Here is an 18,535-nt window from a genome sequence, read left to right as displayed (position 1 = left end):
CTTTCAGGATCTATAAATGAGAGAAAACGTCTGTCTCAATGGTGTTGTCCCCTTGTTTGGAACGATCAATATTAATAACGGAATCCATTCAAATATTGTGATTTATATTTAAAGGAGGAAAATAATGGAGATCTTTAGCCACACCCTCCCTTGTAATTGTTCATTCATTTACTGTGTGCAGATAAGATCACATTAGGTCAACACTCATATAGCCATGTGTGCGCACGTGCCTGCGCATTTCCCCATGTGTCTTTGTACGAGTATTTGAATAAACTCTGTCTGTGACTATGACCCCAAAACCCATGGGCAGTGCCATACGAGGTTAACGATCATGTGTATGTGTGTGTGTGTGTGTGTGTGCCAGCAGATGGTTGGTTTCCCAGTTAGTCATCCTCTCAAAGCAATAATCATAATCACAACCACCACTACCTGATACTTCTGGGGAGACGTGTTATCATTAGCTATATCGAGTAGTGTTAGGCTCATAAGTAAGTAGGGGCTCGTATTGTTTCAGGTATCTTTGAGAGGAAAAGAAGTACTATCGTAGCACCTACTGCGAATCAGTCTGTTGTTGCAGAAAGAATCTCATTACGGGTAGTAACTTAAATTATCATCTGCCCATAGTGAAATTTTCACGATTGTGTTTTTATAACACCATAGAACATTTATCTGCATTACGTTGGCAACACGAATCTCACTGATATCGACATTAGTATGCCTTGGAAACAAGAAATTATGATTTTAACAGCAAATCTCAGCTTTTTCTATTGATGAGAAATATACTCGATGGAGATGGATATTACAAAATGATGATAATAAAGTTTTATTAAAAGAGTAAAGGTAACAGAAAATGTATCCCTCAACCACTTCGTCCAGCACAAATTCCTTATGGAGGTATGAACTCGGAACACAGCGATTACCATGATTGCTGTTATATAGCAATAAGCGTTCACTTTCAGGTTCCTGCTAGTGATTGTAATGTAAATGGATGATACCATAACCAGCATGCGTTACGAGAGATTGTATAAACTCAGTCTATGATTACGACCCCAAAACTCCCGAACTAGTGCCATATTAGTTTATGGGCCTGTCCAATGAAGTCACTTAACCAGTAGACATATTCCACTTTTAATATTCTGGCCATATGGCAGTGCATTGCTCTTGAAGATAGTTCGGAAGCTTCGTCATCATATGCAGGCGCAGTTCGGCTCATTACTCCCGCGGAGGGCATAAAACTGTGTTTGATGTGGACATAGAATGGAGGGAAGAAAGGGAGGTAATTATTTAAAGAAATAACGAAATGGGTAGAAGGTAGGATTCTGGTGATAGAGCGACTTACGCGTTAGACCGGGGAGGTAAGGACGCGGTTGTACTGAAAGTGGCTCTGCTTCCCGGGAAGTGACAAAATCCACCTCACTGCTTCCGTGAGTACACAGCCCAGTACTGTAACTTTTGCTGCTCTTCAAAATAGAGTGTTTCATAGATGGAATACGTTATTGATGTTTATCTTATCGAGGAGTACTTGTGCCACGTTTTTACTAGATGAAGCGATTGACATAGAACACGTAGCGTTTACTGTGAATTTTATACGTTACGTAATGGAGTGATCTGTTCTGGTATTCTTGTGCTTGAAAAGTAAAGTACCGTGAACGAGGAGGGAAATTTTACTTGAGCGTATCGATTCTACCCCTCTGAAGCTTTTTATGACTGTTGTCAGCAACGATTCCCTCTGGATTTATTCACTCATTCCCTGAGTAATGTGTTTGATTAAAATAGCGACAGAGTTGCAGGAAAGCGATATTAAATTTTCTTATGTTTTCATTTAGGTCCTGTGTCATGGTAGTCATCACGAAATACTTTCTTGATTCACTTGACCAGAAATCGACATGAGAGTCACACAATAACAAACTGTGTTTGTTTGTGTGTGTCTGTGTGTGTGTGTTTAACGCATGGACGCCCATTAGCCTCTTTGATGTGTGAAAAGTAGGCGTATTCTTGTTGTTAACGTGCCACCATATTTTAACCGAGTGATCTACTGTTTGGATTGTGTTCATTATACCTCAGATTTTCAAAGCGAAGTTGTATGTCTCCACATTTTGGATTCAACCTTAATCTGTTCAGCGCGTGTCTTATATTAGTAGTTATTAAAGTAATATTCCGTCAGTTCTTCAGTTTGCATCTCTGACCTGATAATTGATATTGATTTGAACGAAGCACCAATATAACGTCAGTGATTTTTAACAAGTTGATTTACGTCGCACCGACACAGATAGGTCTTATGGCGACGATGGGAGAGGAAAGGCCTAGGAATGGGAAGGAAGCGGCCGTGGCCTTAATTAAGGTACAGCCCCAGTATTTGCCTGGTGTGAAAATGGGAAACCACGGAAAACCATCTTCAGGGCTGCCGACAGTGGGGTTAGAACCCACTATCTCCCGGATGCGAGCTCACAGCTGCCCGCTCCTAACCTCACAGCCAACTCGCCCGGTATTTTAAGAGGTGCTTTAGAAACATTTCTAATATAATACCTAGTTAAGGTGGATAAGCTGTGGTTTGTGGTTGCTTGGGTTTAAATTATCAGACAAACTCACCAGCAAACCAATCCTAACTGGTTATTTATTTGAAGACATACTGTATATCTCTTTGATAGATGCATTTACATTTTTGTATGTTAATCTTGGGTAGTAAATATATATGTCTCACTCGTGATGAAACTCCTAGCAATTATCATCGGACGCCTTATGAATTTTAAATACTCTTTACAGAAGTAAGTGAACAGAGAAAGTCACAGAACTCTACAATATTGTGCAAAATCAAGTAGTAAACATGTTGAATTATGTAAATATATTAGGTTTTTCTGAATGAATGACAGGAATTTCTCTTTTTTAATATGTAAATACTTGTATTCCCATCCAATGAAATGTAAGTCGTAGCTTGTAAGATCAAACCTTGTATATTTTTTTGCTAGTGGCTTTACGTTGCACCGACACAGGTAGGTCTTATGGCGACGATGGGATAGGAAATGCCTAGGAGTTGTAAGAAAGCGGCCGTGGCTTTGATTATGATTCAGCCCCAGCATTTGCTTGTTGTGAAAATGTGAAACCACGGAAAACCATATTCAGGGCTGCCGAGAGTGGAATTCGAACCCATTATCTCCCGGATACAAGCTCAGAGCCGCGCGCTCCTAACCGAACGGCCAACTCGCCCGGTATCTTCATAAATTGTAATACATAAATTATAACATGTCCGTTTATTAATGCATAAATAAAATAAAAATGTTCTGTCTATATCAAGTTCATTATAAATCAAACAGCAATATCTTCGAAAGATCGTTTATGTTGCGATTTTAGCGTTCCTTTTAGAAAAAAGGAATACTGTACCCCAATCAACATTTCGCTGAGTGGTGGTCGAGAGCATCGTAGTCACAATCGAACCTCGCTGCTCCACTTTCTTGCAAAGTGCGTTCGCTCCCTCACTTCACTGTGACGTATGCTTGCCACATAAGCTACCCACATTTACGTCAGGCCAGCCAGGCCGCACTGGGCTAGTCTTAACGGGCGCCAATCTCAGCACCTCTGGTCTAGAGGTTAGTATATTAGATTTCCACACAGGTGACTTAATTTCGATTCCTGGCTCTGAGATAAGGGACTGAAATCACGGTAAACATTTGGGATGGCATGTACTCAGCATCCTGAGGGCCATTGGGTGGAGAATTTATTTTAATTCTGCCTTTAGTTGTACTAATAAAGAAATTCCGCCTTTTCCCATCCTAACCCCAGTAATTTCACACTTTGATACAAAACCACGCCATTTTTAGCGCTAGGAAGGCTGGTAGTTTCTCATGTTATTTAAAATACCAATGACACTTACAAATGTATTCTGTAGTAAAATGAAATGACGGAGATAAATTTCATAGATTCATTTACCACAAGATACTCTTCAGCTGGTGACGAATGCGAGGAATTGCTTCATGTTGAATATTACAATTCTGCGGCTTTATGGCATGAGCCTCACAGATCATCATTTGTTGACAAACCCTACAACGTTATTTCGAGAGCGGACTAATACGAAGTACATTCCATAAATAACTAGACAATCTGCTGTTCTCTCCTACGGTATCGAACAGTAATCGTGGATATGATTAGAATGAGTTCTCTGCCTTATCCCCAATACATACTATCAAACTGAGGTCCCACTGTGATACATTTCAGCATATATTACTACGACTGACATAATTTCCCATAAAGATACGAATATAAGGTATCCCTTATATATCAGTAACATATTATTATGTGATGTTCGCATTTAAAAATTACAAATCCATCGAAGCTCTAACTAGATAATGATGATGAAGAGGCTTTGATGAATTATAAGAACAGCCAAAGAATGGAAAAGCTTATCAACTGCAATGAAGACCAGATCGGAAGAGAAAAGTAGGCGATTAAAGGAGGTCAGAATGAAATAATGAGAACAAATTAGTGTAAGAACGTGAAGAAACATGTGATAGACTTTGGGCCACAATGGTGACAATTGTGTCTAACAGATAGAGAAAGCAAGATAGTGAGTGCCTGGAGCTGTGGCTAACACCAAATGTCACTGAGCTTGGGAAAGAAAGAAATTACTATTATTATTATTATTTATTTTCCACAAATTGTAGTCTTCCTGGCTCCCAGTAGAGATCTGCGGGTGAATCCCAAGACACTGTATGCTCTGCACCTAATTTCCTCAGCATGCTTGTTCCACTTTAAATTGCTACAAATGTGAATGCCAAGCCATTTTACTGAAGTGTAAGGCATCAGATTTCTACCACACAGTGAAATTTTGTGTTGTAACTGTGATCTTGCTCGAGTTAAGCGGATATACAGTAGGCCTATGTACATTTCTGTAAATGTATACACATTCTATTTATTTTGCATCACAGTGGCATATTATCCAGATTTGCCTCTAACCTATTTACGTCGTACTCATTGCGAATGGCTCTGTAAATGATAGTGCCATCATCGTACTGTGCCATAGTAGACGATACACAACCTGGCAGATCCCGCGTAAATATCGTGTTCAGAAGCGGCCCTGTTACACTACCTTGAATCACACCCGAGGTGACTAAAGTTTGTTCTGAACTGGTCACACTGAACACAACGCTCTGCGTCCGACCTACCAGGAATGATCGAAACCATGACTGCAGTTTGCCTTGAATGCCATAATTGTTAAGTTTTAACAACAGTCGTTGATGAGGAAGCTGATCAAAGGCCTTACTCCAGTCGAGAGTTACGCAGTGAACTTGGGATATATTAGACTGGTCCAGGGAATGTTGCCATGCATTAATTATTGTTGTTAAAAGTGTAGTACAGGATTTTTCAGGGAGGAATCCATGTTTGTTGCTATTCAGCATGTTTCTCTCATTCAGAAAATTCAGCACGTATTTAGCAATTAGGCGTTCCATGCATTTACATAGAGACTGGGCGATAGTTGTCTACATTTTCCATGTTACCATCTTCGAACACGGGAACGATATTTGCTTTCTTCCATTCTTCTGGCACAGTCCCGCTGTTCATTCAAATATTAAATATTGCACAAAGAGAAGGTGCCAATGCATCTGCACAGCGGTGCAGAATTCTGGCCGGAAAGTTATCTGGGACGTTCGCTGCATGAGGTCTAGTTCTCCGAATACTTGTTGCGACCCCGTTGGTAGTGAAGTACATGCTATTTAGGGGCGAAAAGGGAGATGTCGTCCTTGTGGTAAACATGTCTTCGTCTTTATCAGCCGATGTGAAGTTATTTTTAAGTTTAGTGTCAAATGTGTCTGCTATTTCTTGGGGAGTGGAAACTGATAGTCCGTTATACTTGAAGACGGATGGAGCACTGTTGCCGCTTTTGATTCTGATGAAAGCCAATAGCTCTTTACTATTGGAACCAAGGCTCTGGATATATGAACTGTAGGCATCACGGATTTGAGTTTATTCCTAGCCAGTCTGTACTTCTCCCACTTACTGACACTGGGTTTTCCTTGCATTTCCTGTATAAATTTTGGGGATGGTTTCCTGTAGGTCAAAGTTGTAATAATAGCTTGGTGATCACAAAATCCAGGTATTACGTCCAGGGACTGAACGGGTGATGGGGAGTTGGTAAGGAACAGGTCTAGTGTGGAACGGGAATTTTGAGTAATAGGAGTCACTTCAAACACTAACTGATGGAGAAAATGTCGTAGGAAGTGGAGAGAAAACTATTAGCAAGACGATTGTTTGGTATTTGGGCGGCATTTCTAGACCAAGTAATTTCAGGATTGAAGTCGTAGTTATTCTGTACCTGCTTCACACGATTCATGGAGTAGAGCAAGGCATCGTTCATCGTTTACGAGGACTTCGGTGTACAATACACTGATCCGATGAGGAATGTATTACTACCGTGCGTAATTTCTAGACACACGGCTTCAGCGGTCGTCTCCAACTCGGGACGTCTAGTTGGATTACACTCTAGTTTTGCTGCAATACAAACTCCGCCTCCTGTAGTTAGGATCCGGTCCATGCGGAAAAGGACAAAAGAATCTGGTAGCACTTCTGAGTCATTGATTGTGTCTGAAAGCCGTGTTTCACTGATACACACTCTAGAGGGATTTAGGCTTTAGAGCGAAGCGAGAATAATTATTTCCTACCTGGTCGTAAAATGCTGCGTGCTTTAAACGCTAAGATAGATTATTATTTACATATTTACAGTTGTATCTATTTACAGAGTCACTGGTAACGTCACGGGTATTGGAAAAGACAGAGTTCGTTAGTGGCGGCATTTCGTATTGCCAGTAAGTCCACGTTCTTCTCCCTTCCTTAATTACCTGTATTCCGAAGTTCAAATTTTTGCACATATCCTGTGGCTACTTGAACAACTGATACAGTTCACAAATAGTTGATTACGACGCCCACTGCTTTCACATATTGTCTCCAACTAACGCGAAAATTATGCACCACAGTGGGCGCCCAGTGTTTGCAAGTCTGACAACTCTGTCCTCCCAATCAAGACGCAGCCGCCCTACTGCCAGTAGCCCGAGGCTTTTACTGCCACACCAAGTGAGACACTCAAGATAACATTTCTCATCTACCAACAGTTTTTTCCAGTAGATGAATCTTCTTCAAATCACCACAAGACGTATCCGAATGCACGGTTACACTTTTCGAGTACGTCACGACACTTTTACCAACAAAACAATAATTAATGCACGGAGAACACTTGTAACCACCGGCATGCACGCCGCCAACTTGATCCTGATCGATCGAAAATAATGAAGGATAGGTGCATAGTTTAAGCTGCAATCCTGTGCGTATCACACACATCAAGAATGATGTGAAGTTCTGGAAAGAGATAAGTTTATCAAATGCATGTAGTGTGTGATCGTGTCATGAACTTACCTTCTCATTCCGAAAATATTGTGAAACGAACACTGCGTTATCATAAAGTTAAAAACGTACAGTAACTAATGTTTCACTATTTATCAAATGTTCTGATAATTTTATGGTTATCTCCAAATATATCCATTAGATTTAACTACTAATGCTACTGTTATAATTTGAAATATAAGGATTAATGCAGTATGCATTGATCCGACTGAATGGTTTGCAAACGTAAACTGGGTTAAATTTTAATACACTACAATATAGTCTTAATAATGATAATTTTCTTTTAACTATACCTGTCATACTTATACTTACAGTAGGAAATATATTTACTCTCTGATACTCGCGTAAGCAGCAGGTGTAGCGCAGAGATTTATTTTGTTTGGGTTTGGTCTCAATTCTTTTTGTTGAATGATGAGCCTCTCTGCAGCTACCTGTCATTGTTGGTTCTGAACCTAGAGTGCATTGCCAGCTTTCCCCGAAGTGAGACATTAGCACTGGACCACTTAGGAGTAGAGTAAGGTGGACAACAAGTGTAGACTAGGCGAGTATTTGCGTTTCGGTGTTTGCGATGATGGAATAAGGCACGCGCATGTGAAATATATGAGCTGCAGAATATTCAGCTGTTAAATGAAAGTATTGATCACTTTTTGAAGGCTTTGTTTATGATGAATGTGACATAGAATCGGATATCCTTCGACTACTGGGTGTGTGGCGATCAGGAAATCGTTCTCTGTACAATTGGACGACAACTTCTGAATTACGAAGTACTTCACCGTAACTAAGTATCAAATCCGCCAACCCGTTAGTAAAAAACTTCATTCTTCCACAAGAACAGCACTTTTACTGTTTTGTAGTCCACAGAGAGACAACGCCCGTTATCAGTCCAGCAATAACCAGATCATGTGCTTGTTGAGATTCACAATACAAATCAGACCTTTGTTCAGGTGTGTTGGGATTGCCACGACAGAAGTGACTCGCGTCATTCTGAAGGAAGACACTCTACTACTGCGCGTGTTCTTACCTTACACAATGGTATTGTTTTACAACGCCATTCCTGTACCATCACAGTATCTACTACACGTCCAAAAAATAAAAGTGTTTTTCACGTATGCCTTGGAAATATCATTCTATGATATCTCTATGATCGTGGTACAACAATCACTTTTTCCCTGTATAGTTAAGCTTCTGTTATTGAAAGAATTTTCCTAGCAGCCCAAGGGAAGGATGGTTTTATAGGAAATCAGATATTCAAGTTCTTTTAGTGGTGCTTAAGCAGATGTGACATGCATCATTCTGATTTCTCTGTTGGATACAATAAAGCTACCGTCTTAAAATGTATTGCAATTTTTATAAAACAAATGTTTCTGGCATTCAAATATTGAGCCTGTTGACATTCGTAAATGAATATCTAGTTTCATTCATGTCCTTTAATATATTGAATTCAATAGTAGGCTTCTTAACTCACGCTAACATATTTGTATTGGGGGTTGGAGAAATATTAATTGATAGTAAATTGAATTACAGTATTTACAAAGAATGATTTGAAAGGAATATTCTTCATGAACATGCTTCATATTCAAAATTCAGCTATCGTTTTCGAACATCCGTGAAACCCTTTTGCTGTTACAATACAACAGGAACAAAGACATATTTAAATAAATAAATTTGAGAAATACCAATTTATTACCTCGTACATAATTATTACACTTGAATGGTAGTTAATGATAGCCCAACACTTAGTATTATCCCTTCGACGACTTTCATGAGAGATTCTGGACTTTCAGACGAATCCCCAATGGAAATATATATGTATTGGAGACTGATATGGGCACTGATAATGGAATTTAATCCCACAAGATTTAGGAGATTCCACGGCAAATAAAATGGAATTATTCAAGATAGTTATCGCTCACAACATAAAACTTACACTGTGCTATGACTTCCATTTCTAGACATGTAGTTAAACAAAAGACGCACTTCAGCTGGACAGCAGTGGGAACACAGGTACACATTTGAGCTCTAATTCTCCCGCTATCGAACGATGTTATCACACAGATGGAGCTAGAATTACTGTAAACGTGAAATTACGTGCAAGTACAAAAGATGTATGACTTGATCGTATGTGAGATAGAACTAGGCAGGAAATAATCTCCAGAAACAGGCAATACGTGAAAATAGAATTTTGAAAGTAGGAAGTAATATCAGACTACATGATTCATACTACCTTTTATATCGTGTGACATTAGGCTTACTGCTGTAAAGCCCATAATGGATCAGAGAGGGACTAGTTTGAATCCCGTAACAGGGATAAAGTGCAAGTAAAAACCATGAGGAACGTTTTAGATGTTGCGTGAGAGTAACTGAGTATTACCTCTGTCTCGTGACATTAGGTGCAGAATTACAAACGCATACTTATACACATGGGAACATACGATTTATTTAAAAAATTAAGCCATCGTATTAGATTATGGAAAGCCCTGAAGGAATAGAAAGTAAATATTACCACTCTTCGTAATGTCAGTGCTAAGAGGGATAGAGTGGTTAGTTCTGGCGGTGAAAGTATTAATCCTGAACTTTTCGACAATCCAACGAGAAATTTTGTTCCTCAATCAGGCACGTATTTACCGTCTCAGACAAGTGGCATCCAGTAAGGCTGTATACGATTTTATTTTTGTATAACTTAATCATCGTATAAACTTTCTCTCTATGTATTGTACCCTTTCGACGTTTGAGTACGTGAATCGGTTGTTGGAGCTCTTGATTATGACATCAGAATAGAATGAGTCAGAGGTGATGGTACTTCGATACCGGGCCTCGTTCGAAGTTCTTATCTGAGTCATTCCATTCTGATGTCATGGTCAAGAGCTCAAACAACCGACTTATGTACTGAAACCTAGAAAAGGGTGCAGTATGTACGTGCTTGGTTTTCTCAATTGCTACAAGAACCCGTCTTGTTCGGATATCTCCCTTTATCTTCACCAAGTAGGTTCGAAACATAGAAGGCAACATGCTTGTACGGTAGTTTCGCGCGACTGTTTATACTGTGATCATAGCTACGAGATGTCTAGGTTTATGGTAAATCCGAAACACTGGGAAGTGGCACTTCATTTCAGAAATCCTACATGCATTATTGGGCATCCGAACCACGGCTGCCTTTGTGGGAAACCAATAACGTTGCCACTCGACTGACACGATCCGGTTCAAAATAAAAGAATGCCCAATTCCTGATAATACCAAACGCTTCATGCAAATTTTCGCATTAGCAGGCTGAAAATAACCTTTCGTATCACTGTTATAAAAATATCGGGGTGACCTAGAGTTCTTGCTCAATTAAGCATTCAGTACCGGTACTGTAATCGCAATAAACGTGGGCCATTTGATGTTTCCGTTTGCTACAATTATTGTTACAAAATTTATTTAAGGAGCAGTATCCGTGTATATTGATATCCACTGCCATTCACCTCCTACTATAGCGGTCTCCCATTCAGAAAGCACTTGGCCTTAGCAAATCACGTGACCTTCTTCCAGTAGCGTGCAGTAGAGATTGGGAATCTGATTCATTAAAAGAACGGATTCATTTGAAACGATTCACGAAAATTATTTGTTCATTTGATTCGGTAATTTGATCCGTTCATTCCATTATCCCGTGACGGAGAGACGAAAGCGAAACCATGGACTCGTATGAACCATTCCGTTATGTTATTTATAACTGCTACTGCTTTACAAGTTTACTAGTTAAGAGAAGTGAAATGTTCAAGGTAATTTTTAGCATTTTAACAAGAGTAATATCCTTTTTAGAGGTTACAGTCGAGAAATACTAAACAACCGTCAGACTAATCCTTTCCAAACTTAAGTAGCTACCATTCGAAACTATACGACATAGGAACATTTTTGTGGTCATGTTCCACGCTGCGTTATTCCACAGTAGTTCACGAGAACGAGAACGGGAACCTTGAAGTAAACTTAACCTAACATATCGCAACGAGCTGGAAGTTGAGTGTATATTACAGTCCCATGAAGTGTGTGACTTGAAACGATGTGATAATTTCTTATTTAAAAAAAAGTTTCCTCTAAGGTTAGGTTAGGAGTATTTGACTTGTGAACCGGACTTTTAATTCAGGTTAAATAACAAATAACAGAGTCGTTATTCACAGGTTGTCATTGATTCAAAAATGGTGGATACCCGATTTGGCGATATGAATCAGAACGAACGAGGAACCAGGGACCGAGTAGCAGCTGCCAACTCCCGATTCAGCTTTCGATTCACAAAACATTCCATTCATTTCGTTCACTGAATCATGATTCAGTCGTTCAGTGCAATGATTCGTCCAATATGAATCACTCGTTCAGAATCTCCCAGACTCGCTCGCAGTGTTGTCTTGGTGTCCGCTCTGTAAGTTGTTAATTCAAGTTTCAGTGTTATTAATCCACTTATTCAGTTTTAAGTGAATTTTTGGTTGCTTGGGTTGTTCTGGTATTTTTGATCAAATGTTAGATGGCAGAAGAAGATAACATGAGTGTATTATTGCATGGAAGGTAATTTAAAGGGTCCATAGCTACTTCTTGCTTGAGAAAGAAGCTGGCAAGCGAGTGAACGACGCTGCCGAAGTGCAGAAGCGCGAATAAGGTGCTTGTGAAGTAGGGGTGAGAACTGTGAAGAGGACTGTTAATAAAGGAAACTTTTCTCGTCCGAAAGCCTGCCTGATGGCCATGATCGGTGTCACGACTACATAGCCTGACAGCGTGCTTATCCGGTTCGAGTCCAGTTCGTCGAAAATATTTTCACCATCATGTTGGCCGGCAGGGTGGGGGAGGTGGTGGAATACAACTTATTTTCACTAGATTGCCTACCGAATGTCTGGATTCAATTCCAAAAGCTTTCAGAAGTGTTCATAAAAATTGAGGGCGTATGACGCTGTTGATAGTGTTTCGTCCATCGGATGGGGACGTAAAGCTTCGAGCAAACCCTTTGGTGTTATTCGACAGGAATAGGCTGCCTGCCCTCACAAGGATTCACCCTCTCCCTACATATTCATCACTCAACATACAGAAGCGCAAGTTGCATATGGGCGTCAAATCGAAAGATATCCCCTAGGGGAGACATCCTGGGGCACTCCCGGCCCTGGAAGCCATACGATATTTCGATATTATGATGGACGGAATTTCTATAGCATTATGGCCAATTTTGTGCCTTTGCTGGCAGGACCTAGTGTTTACAGTGCACTATGTCTTCTGGTATAGGCTAGAGCAATTTTGTTACCTTCATTGATCTGTCTCTGTCTTATCCTTGGCTTTGACTGTATGAAAGTGACTGAGGTATGAGCGATGCTAGTAATGCCATTCCTTCTGCAGCCAGTCCCTGCTATGAATTGTGTGAAAATGTTGCTCGTAGGGTCGGTTGGTATGTATGGACTGATATGTAATAGCAACTTCTGGCTCGGTGAGGAAAGCAACGGGAAACTACCTCACTCCTCATTTCCCTAGTACGCCTCTTCAGTGATGCCTAGGCCATCTATGACAGCTGATGGCAGAGCTGTTGAGGATCCAACCAGCCTTAGGGCTGAAGACTGAACATACACATACATGGCCAATTTAGTTTATATATTTTAGCCTAAATCTTCCAATACCGTAAGCTTCTGAGCAGCAGAATTGTCGTTTTAAGTTTTCCAAGTAAGAATACTCGCAATAAGAAAGTAACTGGATTTGACGACTTTAATAAATGCATTCTGCAGTGTAAGGTACTTGTACCATCGGGGTGAATTTCTTACAGCAGAGAAAACCTGTTGCTGAAATGCGAGATTATGCGTGTTACAATGGAAGTACAACTTCAATATACATGATTTTGAAATGGATTGGCTTTAAACTCAAAAGTTGTAATGAACACCACATGTTTGGATTCACAAATGACGCGCAAATTTGATGTCGTCTGCCACGTGGAATATTAGCCGAGTTAACTTATTGTCGACATGTGTCACCTTCGCACCCGCAGCAGCGTTCAAACCTAGCGCCAAACAACCTAAAATTACATCCAATTACAATTAAACCTTTGCGGCATGGTTGAATTCCATATTTGGACATTATGAAGGACGGAATTTTTATAGCAGTATGGCCAATTTAGTTGATATATTTTTAGCCTAAATCTTGCGATAGAGACGCATAAGTGTAAGGGATTGAATATTGCAGACGAAAATTCAAGTTCCAGACGGTACTTGATCGAAAGGCAGGAAATGAAGGCCACAGTTGGAGTCGCCCTAATTTTATGCAAAATCTGATACTTCGTTCAAGTTACATATTGGAACTTTGGAAGATTCTACTTTATGCCCTTTTGTGGATTTCGCGTCAATGTCTTGGCGGGACTTAGAAGCTCAGCTCACCAGGCACGATAGCATTCATCAACACACACATTTGCTAGATACGGGAAAGTGAGGTCGTATCACAATCGCCCCGGGACATAGTAGTCTCCCAACAAAGTTCGGACTTAGGCGATAAACCTGCTAGTTAAGTAATGAGAGAAGTTAAGCTCTGATCTTTACAAGGAGAAGAGTAGTGTCAAATACGAGATTGTTATCATGTAAGGTAAATCACCTCATTCAATAGTGTAAGTCTATCCCGTTACCATAAGCAACTAGAATAACTTTGCGAATCATAACCATTAAACTCAATTAGGGCAATGAGTATACAGTGAAAATGAATTGGCGTATGGCTTTTAGTGCCGGGTTTGTCCGAGGACATGTTCGGCTCACCAGGTGCAGGTCTTTCGATTTGACTCCCTTAGGCGACCTGCGCGTCATGATGAGGATGAAGTGATGATGAAGACGACACATACACCCAGCCCCGGGCCAGAGAAATTAAGTAATGATAGTTAAAATTCCCGAGCCTGCCATGATTCGAACCAGGGACCCCTGTGACAAAATCGAGCACACTAAACATTTAGCCACGGAGCCGGACAGTATACAGTGAGACGTGGTCTTCACAAATATTCACCATGTGAACGATGTGCAAAACGCAGTTTGAAGCAGACGATTTTAGGCAGTCGAACGCTGTGTTAACCGAGAATTTCATATCGAGTGCTGGCGCGAGCCGTTATAAACTTCTTGTGCGCATTGTTAATTGTCGAAACGCCTTCCATGTGTTCTTTCTTTCTTCAGGTACAGTAGCAACACGAGTTATGTAAATGATGATGGAAAGAAGGATGTATGATGTTGTCATGTTGTCTGTCAAAACGATGATGTCCAAATAAACATATGTTTGCCGGCTAAGTGAGCCATGAGAAGATCTGTAAATGTTAAATATTATGTAGACATGTGCTGCTTACCATTCTAACTTTTTCTGATGGAGGCGGGGCCCTGTTTTCCTATTTATTATTTTACTTACGTGTAGACTATAATGAAAACAATTACAGATTCTTCTAGAGAGAATCAAGTACATATTTGTTACTCAAACATTTGTACATACATGCATACTTTTATTATAAGTGTCACGTTATATGGTGTTCAGTCTTGACATCATAACGCTCGGTCTACAAGCGGTATGTATTGCCAGGACCTACTGAATTCTATCTGAAACACCATGTGTCTAAACAATTCGCTCAAGTTGATCCTCAACATAGTGAACCCTTTGGTCCGTCTTGAACGATACCTACCTTGCTTACCTATCAGCAATATTTCAGGAGATCTGTCTCTTGGGTCGTTTCGGGTTCTTGCTGAGGTAAAAGGTAGGATTCAGTAAATCTAACCCATCTACTCAAAGTTCTATTAAAAGGTATTTCTATTTATTCATGTAAATTTTGAAGGAATAATAATTTATAATCAATATAATTTGGACTCAATCTTGTCCACCTGACACCACATAATTTTTTTTACAGAAGGGCAGAACGCTGGTTTGAGCCTTTGACTTACTGCCTGATGGGCATCCTTACTAGAAACCATTGTCTCAATTATTCAACAAAGAAAGGGAAGTCTGGAAATCCTTAAATTCGGCTTCCATGTGAGACTACATGTACCATCATAATGATTCTTGATGCTCCAGCCCTCGTAACACGAACTCTGGACTCTGGGTATAATTAAGGCAGTCCAATCGGTATGTGCCACACAGTGGTTGCACGGCATGGACCCTTAATTGAATCGATGTTACCTGCGACTATGTCATGGACCGACATCTAAACTTCTAAGTTACTTTGGAGTCATTGTGGATGATGACCGCCAGGAAAATGATGCTACAGTGCCATATGGCCCTAATCTAAGTCCCTGAGGTTGACGACCCCATGACCATCCAAGTTTCTAAGCTGAAGGCAACACAATTAAGTTACATCTGTTGATGACCAAAGTTTCCACTTTACTAACCCCAGCACATTTACTGCTCAATCAATCAAAATCAAATAATGCAACAATAACAGCGCTCACAATACTTGGTGGCAGTAAAATCCATTACCTCCGGATATGTCCCCTTAATCGTCACGTTAACATTTAAGTATTCCCAGGAAAATTAACTAAGATTTCCATAATTCTTCAAGTTATTCGCTTGGTTTAAGTTATTTCACCGAGTTCGATAGTTGCAGTCGCTTACGTGTGGCCAGTATCCAGTATTCGGGAGATAGTAGGTTCGAACCCCACTGTCAGCAGCCCTGAAAATGGTTTTCCGTGGTTTCCGATTTTCACACCAGGCATATGCTGGGGCTGTACCTTAATTAATGCCATGGCTGATTTCTTCCCACTCCTAGCCCTTTGCTGTCCCATCGTCGCCGCAAGACCTATATGTGTCGGTGCGACGTAAAACAACGAGCAAAATAAATTAAGTTATTTCATAAATACGCTTTGCAATGAATTTAATAATTAAATAAATTTAAATGATTTAATGAAATCTTAATGAACAACAAATTCTATCTCCGCGGTCGAATGGTTTCTTTCACAAGTCCCTACTCAAATTCTGACGTAGTTATTTTCAGTTCATGTTTAATGTTTATCATCTATTGTTATCGTGCAGCTGGAAAAAAATTTACATCATTTATTTCCGGTATTATATCTTGTTTCATGACATCACACTTTAAATCTAATCTAATACTAACCATTATTAATACTTGGATAACCCGAATAATTATGTACAAAACCATAAGTAGCTCGCCGTATAATATAAGCTGATTACGATGTCATATCTCGTCATAACGTTTCATAAAGTTTTGTGCACCCCTCACAAACAAACAATCATCACTATTACCACTCTATATTTTGGACAACAATGAAATTGGCTAACCTCGCTCATTATACTCTAACTTTAGGGTTTCAGATATGCATTACGATCTCAAATAAGAAAATTCACAGTATCTAATAACCTACACGTTATTGCTGGATGAAAATTTCAACTAGTTCCCGCAATTAATGATCTCTGTTCCAAACAAAGCAATCTCATTTTTAACACGTAGCTAGCGCAGAACCCGTTACCTTCGAGCGGCGTACTCCGATCAGCTGGCGGCTTTGAAAACAAGCGACCCTCACCCTGTCTGTCTGTTCTAATATGAAACACATGTCCTTCGCCAAGCTTGACGGGCCTCTAAGAATGAACCCTTTTGACCTCGCAATACAGAATAAAATACGATATTCTGACCAAACAAATATACACATAGATTTTACTTTTAAATGTCCTACAATAATTGTACACGTCGCCAATTAATACCTGCGTGGATTATTTCATTCAACATTCAATCCCAAACATTATATAAAATCTTTCTCGGGCTCCTACGAAAGTCTCGGGTCTACTACAGGCTTCCAATCACCTGATTCACAAATCCTATCTCAACTCATACGACAAATCTAACCTCTTATCTCAAACTCGACGACTCTACATTTCGTGACAAAATTTACCGGTCTTCGCTACTCAACACTACATACAGCGCTTCCACTCGATTGAAAATGGGTAACCACGGATCTTTTTGCACCTATTCCATCAAAATTCAAACAGAAAAAATTTACGTCGAATAAACATCTTAATTTGACATCACAGAATATAGGCAATAAATTCTCGGAAATGACGATCTTTTTTGGACGTGATATCACTTCGAAACCCTCACTAATAACTGTTTACAACGTTACACGGCACTCGCAATACTTTAAAAATTTATCCAAGTAGAAAATAAAACAAATGACCATTTCGTCATATTCTGACATTCACCAAAAACATATGGATGACCAACTGCGTCATAAATACCCATTTCAAATACATATAAGTATGACATTATAAAACAAGATATAGTTAGGTGGTAAGATGGCATGTCACCTGCCTTAGGTTACGTCAGTTTCCATCTTTGGGCTCATCTGCGAACCTTTGTCATTTATTCAGCCATTTTTACATTTCTGGCTGTACATAGGATTTTTCTCTTTTTTCCTGGAAATTAAGCATAAAAAAAGAAATGCCCTTCACTTGGCGTCTTTGTTGATCGCACTCGACTGATTGTATTTATTACCCACACACGAATTACTTTCTTCACCACAAAAAATTTATAAATACTTCTTCGGTATCTTGACCGTCCTTTTTATACAATTACTTCTGCTCAAGAAACTATCTCCACATGGAGTCAAGACCCCAGCCACATCGGCTAAAATCTGTTCACTGGACTTAGTCTACTTCTTGTCGATCGATTTACAGAACAGTTCAACCTTCTGTCTCCAGCCTCAACGATACAAATGCAGGGGTTTCAGCATGGCGTCCCTTCTTATTTATAGACAATACCCCTTCTATCCCTTTGCCGCCAAGAAAATTTGCGTAACATTTTTGACTTAAATGAACTGTATTTAAAAGCGTTTTTGATGTAACCACATACTCGCTAACTCGTTATCGGTATTATTCATGAACATTTAAAATTTATTCTCATTAAATTATCCGGTTAAATTAGCTATTTGTTGGGCACTATTTTTGTCGACTTAGCGTGGGTAAACTAGACACGCGCGTCCTTCTGAAATAATCCACAGAGATGGCTTAGCAGTCTCAAATCCGTCTTACTGAAGAACAAAATTCAAACAGAAAAAATTTTACGTCGAATAAACATCTTAATTTGACATCACCAAATATAGGCAATAAATTCTCGGAAATGACGATCTTCTTTGGACGTGACATCACTTCGAAACCCTCACTAATAACTGTAATAAATTATAGATAA

The sequence above is a fragment of the Anabrus simplex genome, chromosome 2, assembly GCF_040414725.1.
Source record: "Anabrus simplex isolate iqAnaSimp1 chromosome 2, ASM4041472v1, whole genome shotgun sequence".
Lineage (NCBI taxonomy): Eukaryota > Metazoa > Arthropoda > Insecta > Orthoptera > Tettigoniidae > Anabrus > Anabrus simplex.
Note: the sequence above shows the minus strand (reverse complement) of the source record.